At 36.0% G+C, this 8,820-nt stretch overlaps 1 protein-coding gene across 1 annotated transcript in view; it reads left to right on the top strand.

Annotated features, from left to right (window-relative positions):
* The window catches only part of LOC109545715 (protein Wnt-1), a gene marked incomplete at its 3' end in the record, with an annotated part of 27,751 nt that overhangs the window by 10,309 nt on the left and 8,622 nt on the right, over positions 1 to 8,820 (top strand).

The following is an 8,820-nucleotide window of genomic DNA, read 5'->3' as shown; positions in this document are numbered from 1 at the left end:
TATTCAAATTTCAGATTTTTAAAAATTCCTAGCCCTACTAGATATATTAGTAAGTAGGTACGAAATGACGCAATGAGCACAATCTAAAGAATCATCCTACTGGCTTACAATACCATAGAATACCAAAAACAAAATTGCTCTTCTTTAAAATGACCCATGATCAGTTCTATCTGCGAAACATAATAGAGTCTATCTCCGTTTTCTATTCTCGGTTTCCGTGCAATCTTTTGGGGTAGATTGATTTATGGCACAATTGGGGCTTTTCTTTACCTCCATGACAACACAATCGAACAGTAGCAGTGCTAGTCAGATTAGTTACACTTTGAACAGTTAGAAGAATCGGAGAGCTCTGACAAATTAGTTATTTATTATCATCTTAACAAATCTGTAACACAAAACAAAGTGGGAGGCCACATACGACCATTCAGCACAAGCCAAATTACCATATACCTCTGAATCTGAGTCCTGCATCTTTTTCTAACAACATCAAGAATACTTCAAGATCTTCAGAAATACATCAATATCTTCAAGAATCCATCAATTTATTTTCGAAGCTTTTCTATGCGAATGAAGAAAATAGCATTTAGACAAATTGGCATGTTCACTGAATCAGCCTTAAGCATAGAATGAATTCCATTCTTCACCACTGCAAATGACAAATTAAGAAAGATCTGCATCTGGACAATTTGAACCCTTGCTATTGTACTCGGGCCCTTCGATAAGAGCACAAGTATACCGGACACAAAAAAATCCCTTTTATTTAAATTAGTTTGGGCCACTTTCAAACATCAAAGGGTGAGTACATAAAGCTGAAGGCGAAAGTGAATGACATCGTATTTCTATTAGTAAGAGTTGAAGTAGGTACATCAATTATTATTGACGAGATCAATTAACTCAGAAGTAGAGTGGGATTTTTTCGCAGCACGCCTTTAATAATGAATACTTGCACACATTTAAAGATTGTTAATTTTTGATAATGCTCAATGTCAAAGCAATGAGATCAAATTTGTTTAGTTTTGAGACGATTAATTATCTAAAATTTTTAACTAAAAATATTTATTTTGCAACAACAACCCACCAGGAAATAGTGTTCAATCAATCAAATTCACAAATATGGAAGAGAGCAACAAATTTTAAGCATTTCTAGTTGCTCACATCTGAAGAAGTTTCTAATTTCTTCATGTATGATATATCAAAATTAGCGTAACCTGGGAGTGTTGTGGAGGAGTCTTTAAGGAGTTGAGACTCTTTTGTGTCACATCCGCAAAATGAGTCAATCTCGTTCTTCTTTATGTGTAGATCAACAGCAATAACAAATACAGTATAATCTGACTAATCCGGCACTTCAATAGACCGATAGGTCGAATAATCCGGCACCCCCGCAAGCAAAAGAAATAATTTTTTTTTAAATCACAAAAAATATGGAGCGAAGAGATTTGGCCTCCGTGGGTTAACGATCTCGTGTGAAGAATTAGCAAGCAACAAATCTGCAGTACAGCCATTTATCCAGCGTTAACCAGATCTATAATGCAGACGAGAGTGGTCTGTTCCAAAGACTGTTGCCCCAAAAAAAAATTCGTATCCTCTAAAGAAGCAAGCGCACCAGGTCGTAAACTAGGTAAAGACATTAATGCCATTATTTGTTCAAATGGTACTGGAACGCACAAATCGTTCAAGAACATTTGTCTGCCAGTCTGCTACAAGAACCAATTTAAAAGTTGGGTCTCGAAAGAGGTATTTAGCGATTGGTTTCATTCGACACTGTCTTTGTCGCAGAAGTCACAAGGTTTATGAAAATATCAAGCTGACAAGCCTGACAATACTGCAGGCGACCCGAATGAACAAAAACTTGTAGCTATGACTAACGATAATTTTTCTAATTTCATAGACAACAAAAGACTGAATTTGTACTACTTGACCCCCCCCTGACTCGAAAGCTGGATCCGCTCCTGCCTTGTAGAACTATTGCGTATACCTAATTGTTTCAATATCTGCAAATATTTTTAAGCAAGGACTGCAAGTTGCACAAAAGCAGACCTCATTCAATCCGTTTGGTAATAGGTCCAAACTGTTCAATTTCTCGAACTCGAGTTTACTTTATGTCAGCTAGATATAAATATCCCTATTCGTCCAATAAGGATGTACGTACTCATTCTTGAACTTCTATAGAAACGCAAAGTTTTTTTAAGAAAACGTTGAAATTATTTGCGATGATTCTGTGAGTGCTGGATTTGTTCAGAAAGCTGAGAACATGAACATGATCCGATTCGTTCCCTTCCTTTCGAAAGGTTTTCAGGATTGAGCAGTTTAGCTGCAGCAGAGAGCTTCCGAAAATATAAATTTTCGAAAGCTAATAGCTTCGAGCAAAAAAATAATAAACAACATTTTTTCATGGTCTTCAAATCTCACCATTCTTCCGGCTCAGTATTTTTTAATGTATAAGTGACGTGGCAATGATATATGATGGGTTCGCAAGTCTATGTTTGTGGGGGTGACTACCGATTTACTTGCGCAAACAAGTAGCATTCGTTTTTTGCAAATGAAGCTGCATGGGAGTTAAATGCAGTACTTTAAACCATAAACGATAAAAAAAGTTTCTAAAAATTTTGTTAAATACCATTGGATAAACAACCTACTCCTCATTACCCACGTAGTGATAATTGTGTAAAAGTGATCACTTTAAAATGAACCGTGTTCCATCCATAACCCTGAAAACATTTAGATTCGCATCAAACTCTACCCATTCAAGACTGGCCTGTAATTACTTTTAGATCGCTCATCAAGCTAAATAGGCATATAATAAAGCATTTAGCCCATTCGATGAATGCATTTTGACATCTGACAGACGAATCAATGGGATCGATGTGTGGTGCTAGTTGTAACGTAAAACCCGAAGGGTGGAACCGAAAACATTTTGCAAACGTTTTGGGGCGTTCAGGATGACTCCCCGGGGTATAATTGGGATTTAGATGAAATACGAGTGCATTATTCTATTTGTTGCTTTCCAGTGTGGCTTTTTTGCCCCAAGAGTATTAGGTTCAGGTGTCGGGGTAAACCTGGTCTACATTCAGTGTAGATCATTTTTGGTTTATCTGGAACTCACCGGCCGATAGATTGTAATTGTATAACTTCATCAATTCACGCCGGTTAATACTGAACTTGGTCATTCAATTATCTGTAAGTTTTCCCGTTCAAGCGTTCTTCTGACTACTATTACGAGTTTTAAGTAAAAGTCTTCATAAGTTGAAAGAGAGCAACTTCCACCCGATTTTTCAGCAGATTTTTTGAAATTTTTAACAAGTAGAATAACGCAACTTTTATTCACATTTTATATGAAGATACATTTGATAATTTTATGTCAGGTAGCGTGGAAACAAATAATAAAAAAATATTTCTTCTACAATTTGTGATCGACTTATACTCAGATTGGAAAGTGAACATGTGGAATGAGTCGAAGAAAGATGCCCCTTATAAAAAGATCACAATAAAATAAAATTGATGAATTCCCTGTACTAAAAAACCTGTAAGACACGGTCGATATGGCATAATAAACTCACAACTGTGCTCGTTTGACAGGTTCGTATGATCCGCGTTGTTTATGGCAATGTTAACAGCACGGAATGCCATGTCGCGTGCAGAAATATGTCTGCTATCGATACTATTTCAATTTTTTCGATATCGACATTTATCGGCTCTCATAAATCATATCGAATTGGTGCGAGGAAACGTTGTACGTAGTGTGATGTGTACAAACTCTGTCAGTTAATTTAAAGTTAAAATTCCATCAAATTAGAGCTTGCTATAYTATCCTTCAAAACTAGAAATCTAGGAATAGTTTTGAGTKTTTACAATCAATTACATGTTTCAAAAGGTAAATTGGTAAGACATAATGTTCAGTTGAAACCTAGCTAATTGTCTACCCAGCTGCTACCTGGTCATGAAGCAATGCCACACACTAAATCGAACATATTTATTTGATTGCGTAAATAAGACGTCGGTTAGAGTTCACTATGATTTATTTACCAATGACGCATTTCGGTTATTTTAAAACATGACCACCATCAAGTAACAAAAGAACTGAAACTTCATCTTTCGTTACTTGATGATCGATATGGTTTGAAATAACCGAAACGTGTCGTTTGTAAATAAATCATAGGGGACTCACACTGACCTCTTATTTACTCAATATGTACTCAAGCCACTACCTCGGATTTAATCTAAAAATATTCATATAATCTGACTGTAAAATTCGCGGACTAAGTTAAAGAAGCATTTTCTTCCAGTAAAAGTGAAAACATTGGCAGGTTTCCACCAAAAGTTGAAGTGTTAAAGCACTTTTTTTCATACAACTAGTCGTATTTCCATGCATACCTACACTCAGTATGTGAGCTTGGATAGTTATTCCAAATTACGCTTTTTTCCACAGAAAAATTTACCAATTTTATGGGCAAAGCGTGTAAAAACAAAATACTTAAAATTATAAACATACACAGATAAACAACCATGTAAAAAAGACAAAGCAAGACATTTTGTTTTAATAGTTTTATTACAGTTTATTCATATAGTATCACAGAAACTTTCTCAAAAAATTCAATTTCAACAATCAAATTTCAAGAGATCGTTTAGAGTCAACAGCAAATTTGTATGTAGCCAAAGACAATATACAGGGTGTCCGGAAAAGGTGGGACCAACACTTAACGGGGCAACTCCACAGCAAAAATKAGCGTGACTATAACGTTTTTCCTATAACACTTTTGCGAAAACTCAACAATAACATATTTACGGGGGTGTTAAGTTAGATTTACAAAATAWTTTTTTTGAAATAACTTCTTTGTCGGTTATCCGATTGTTTTCTAATTTGGCACACTTATTACTTATGATMATTTGTATTATTGTACAGTACATGTAAATTTTTTATTTTTTTTAGTACACTTATTACTTATGATAATTTGTATTATTGTACAGTACATGTAAATTTTTTAATTTTTACATRTACACAGTACATGTAAAAGTTGACATTTATCCGATAACGCTAAAGGKTTGAACTCACCCATRTCTTAACTTAATATCCTATATTTTTTATTTTCCGCTTTTTGTTGTGTACRATTTCAARAAATTAARGAACGTTTAAAATTACTTAAAAAAACGARCCGTTCCCGAGAAAATCGACTTTTAAAATTGTGTTSCAATTTAGYAGATTAGTAGTAGATTTTCYCGAGAACAGCTTATTTTAGAGAGACGTGAGAAGTAAACCTTTYATAAGTATAATTTTAAACGCGCTTTAATTTTTTSMAATCATTCACAACAAAAAGTTTAAAATAAAAAAGTACTTATACGTTATTAAGTAGAGATGACATGGGTCAGTTGAACCCTTTAGGACTAACGTATAAATCTCAACTTTTCAGCAGTGATACAAATTTCATTTAGGAATCTTTTCCGGGCTTTGAAGCCGTGGTCTTTGGAAATTTCTTCCTGACGTTTCGTCCACAACTGCGGTGGACATTATCAAAGGCGATGAGGCAGTGGGCGAAGTGATCACCCGTGCTTTCCGACTAAGACTGATTCCACTGCTGGATTCCCCGTTGCATTTATGCAACGCAGCCGTGTGTGCTCATGCGTGGGGGATGGGAGGGGGTTCAAACGCTTCGGCGCACATGCTGTTTGGCGCAAAACGCGCTTCCAATCTGGATTGAGTGCCGTAATTTCTTCTTTTCTGTTTTTACTTTTACTTACTTTTACGTTTTTATTTACTGATGGAACCATAAATTCGTTGCTCTGATCCATTTGTAACAACACTGTTTGAAAATTCAGATTTTTAATTGATTTTCCAAAGCAATAGCCAGTAATTAGCGACATTTCAATGCGTACATACGTTTTATCACTTAACGGTACAATTTATTACAAACATTCTCAACTTCACTCAACATGTCTTGATTTCAGATCATGACTTTCTATTAAAGGAGAGTTGACCGGTGAGCCGAAGCACTTGTTCAAACGTGTATACGAAAGTTAGAAAGCTGAATCATAGGACTGTTTCGATTGATCGAATGATCGAACTTTGGTAGTTTTAAATAATTCTTACTAAAGCATCAGATTATATCCATAAGAAACAAACGGGAGTGCACCACTAAACCCTTTCCAACCTAGTGAATAGAATGGTTTTACTGAGGGTAATTATATAAAGCACATTGAATTATAAGTCACATGACTACTTGGCATTTGTTCTGAAACTGCGTAGTTTCTTGAACAAGTAAAACTGATAACTTATTTTGTGATATTTCAATCTGCATTTCACTAAATTACGAGTCTATCCATGACAATGTAAAGAATGATATTGTATAATTCGGCTCTGCACGAGATTAAATTCACCTCCGAGTAAGCCACCAAAGACGAAATTCTGTTCAGGGCTCCCCGTGGTGAGGGGCCCACGCGCACCATAGTGTCAGCTCATTGGAGCCCATTAGTGGTCCATTTATTATTTTTGTTTATGGACCTCTCAATACCTCGGAGTGTCTCACCTTTATTTTAAAAAATTGCCTGTTGAGAGGCCGAGAGGCAGTTTGTTAGTCGCCACCTGCATGGTGCAATTTTTCTGTACCTTTGTGCTATTAAACAAGTATGGCTTTTTGTATGACTTTTTGCACTAGGCTGGAATATAGAACATAGGGTTTTCTATCTGAAATTCCATTTAGTGGGTTTTGTCAAAAACTGCGAGTAACCAACAGATCACCTCATTAATTATGCAAGTTTTATATGTGGGTGGAACTTATTTATGGTTAAAAGTTTTTCTTTCTGCAATTCTTCATGTGTCGATAATACCGTGGGCCTGTATCTGCTCTTGTGTGTGTCTTTTCTATATTACACAGAAGCCGCTGATGTTTCTACTGTGGCTGCCCTATTCTGAACACATGTAATGAATGTTACCGACATGCTGAGAGTCTTGATTCTTTTAGCTTTGGTTCGCAGAGGAGCAATTTTTGTGACCTTGCTATAGGTCACGCTGTGCTTCAATTGTATCGCTTTTCAGTAGGCACTCTCGCCTATACCTACCTTTTTGGCTTGGTAAAACCCAAAAACCTGGGGGGACAGACAGTTGTATACAGACCCAAAAACCAATGTAAAATCAAAGGTGCAGGACGAAGGAAAATTCAGTTTTCCTCAGAGCTCTATTTACGGCTGTCCTGAGTGCACCATGACACTTATTTCGGAATGGTAGAGAAAGTTGACCAAAACCCAACCCCGCCTTTCACTCTAATTTATTGGTATGGCATAGCTTGGCCATCCCAACAAAACAATAACCAGGGACTTACGAAACCTCGGTATACAATTCGAGATGGTCAGGTACATGCAAAGCGTAGGTACAAATTCTTCATTTCTAGCTCCAAAAAGGGGCTCATTGGTAAAGGCCGGAAAAATTCCGTATATGCCGGAAAGGGCAACCCGTTCCCAGAATTCAACACTCAGAAGGTCACAGCCCAACGACTCTGTACAAATGTTCAAATATTGTTTGAACAGGTATCTTATAAAAAATAACATAATATTGTAATTTAATATTGTAGAATAATTGTGAATAAAGAGATATAATGTACAGAATAGGATTATATTGAGTTCTAAGGTATGAATCGCAGTGAGAATAAATTATTTTTATGCTGCACAGCAGTGAACGTCGTACTTACAAATCAAATAAAATATGTGTTTTTTAGACTGTGATAAAATGCCTATAGTGGCTACCAGTTGTCGATTTTTCAGCTGTTGTCTCTTGAAAATTTAGTTTTTTTCTTATTTTTCCTCTTCCTAAAAGGTCATAAGACCCAAACTTAAAACTGTTGAAAACATCAGCATAATTTTTGAGAAATCCCTGTTGTTACAGGAAACACTGACACATTCGATTACACGCAAATAGCATCAATCATTACTGATGAAAAAAMCATCTTTAAGAACCCATTRACWTTGTGTTTATGTGGCAATACGGCCKGGTATAAAACTGGCCGACAATCGATGACAAGTTCATAAAATCGCGTTAAGCGTSAGGATGTTACGTATTTGCATGACAATAAATKACCTCTTTAYTTACTATGCCCGGGGGTTAGTTCAGAAGGGTGGATAATGAGTRGTAACATTATCGGAATACAAACGACAAACGAGTTGCCTAGTAYTTAGCAGCAGTRGGTAGTATAACAGCCTATACTATATATRCAGGGTGATTCAWWATTGGCGTCATTCCTTTTAWGGGGTGATGGAGGCTCACTTGGGGAGTACGARAAAAAWACASAMAATTTTTTTTCGAAAATTTCTAGAAKATATTAACAGTTGAAAATCGAATTTTAACTTWGCTATTAAGCATTATTTTGAAATTGTTCCACGTTTAATTGGTAGCATATTGGAATACTTAAGCATTGAAAAAGAAAAATTACGATCTTTGCTCCAAATTACGAACATTTTCGATATTGAAAAAGTTCTGTTCTACAATTTTTTAATGGAAATTCAAAGCGGCAATTATGTTTTTTGCCATTAACAGATAGTTACAGGTGGACAGCCCTTGTCAATAATAACAATAATTTGTCAAACTGTGACTTACTTTGAATTTACTTTCACAAATTTGCCGATCTGCGATTACTTCAGTAACATAGCAGAAACTGAAAGAACTCACGCCAACAAAGGGCGAGGAGATTGATTCCAGGAAGATAGTGGACGACAATTCTTCATTCCTACCACGTTTGTACGATACACACAGCACCAGGAGATACAAATGGAGCCGGAGTTAATTAAATGAATACGAGAATCTGCTTGATAAGAGTGGATAATAAGGAGATTACACAG

This window comes from Dendroctonus ponderosae, unplaced genomic scaffold, assembly GCF_020466585.1.
Source record: "Dendroctonus ponderosae isolate FM_Combo_2020 unplaced genomic scaffold, Dpon_F_20191213v2 Dpon_F_20191213_3, whole genome shotgun sequence".
Classification (NCBI taxonomy): domain Eukaryota; kingdom Metazoa; phylum Arthropoda; class Insecta; order Coleoptera; family Curculionidae; genus Dendroctonus; species Dendroctonus ponderosae.
The sequence above is the reverse complement of the archived record's forward strand: the minus strand, read 5'-3'. Positions and strand labels throughout refer to the sequence as shown.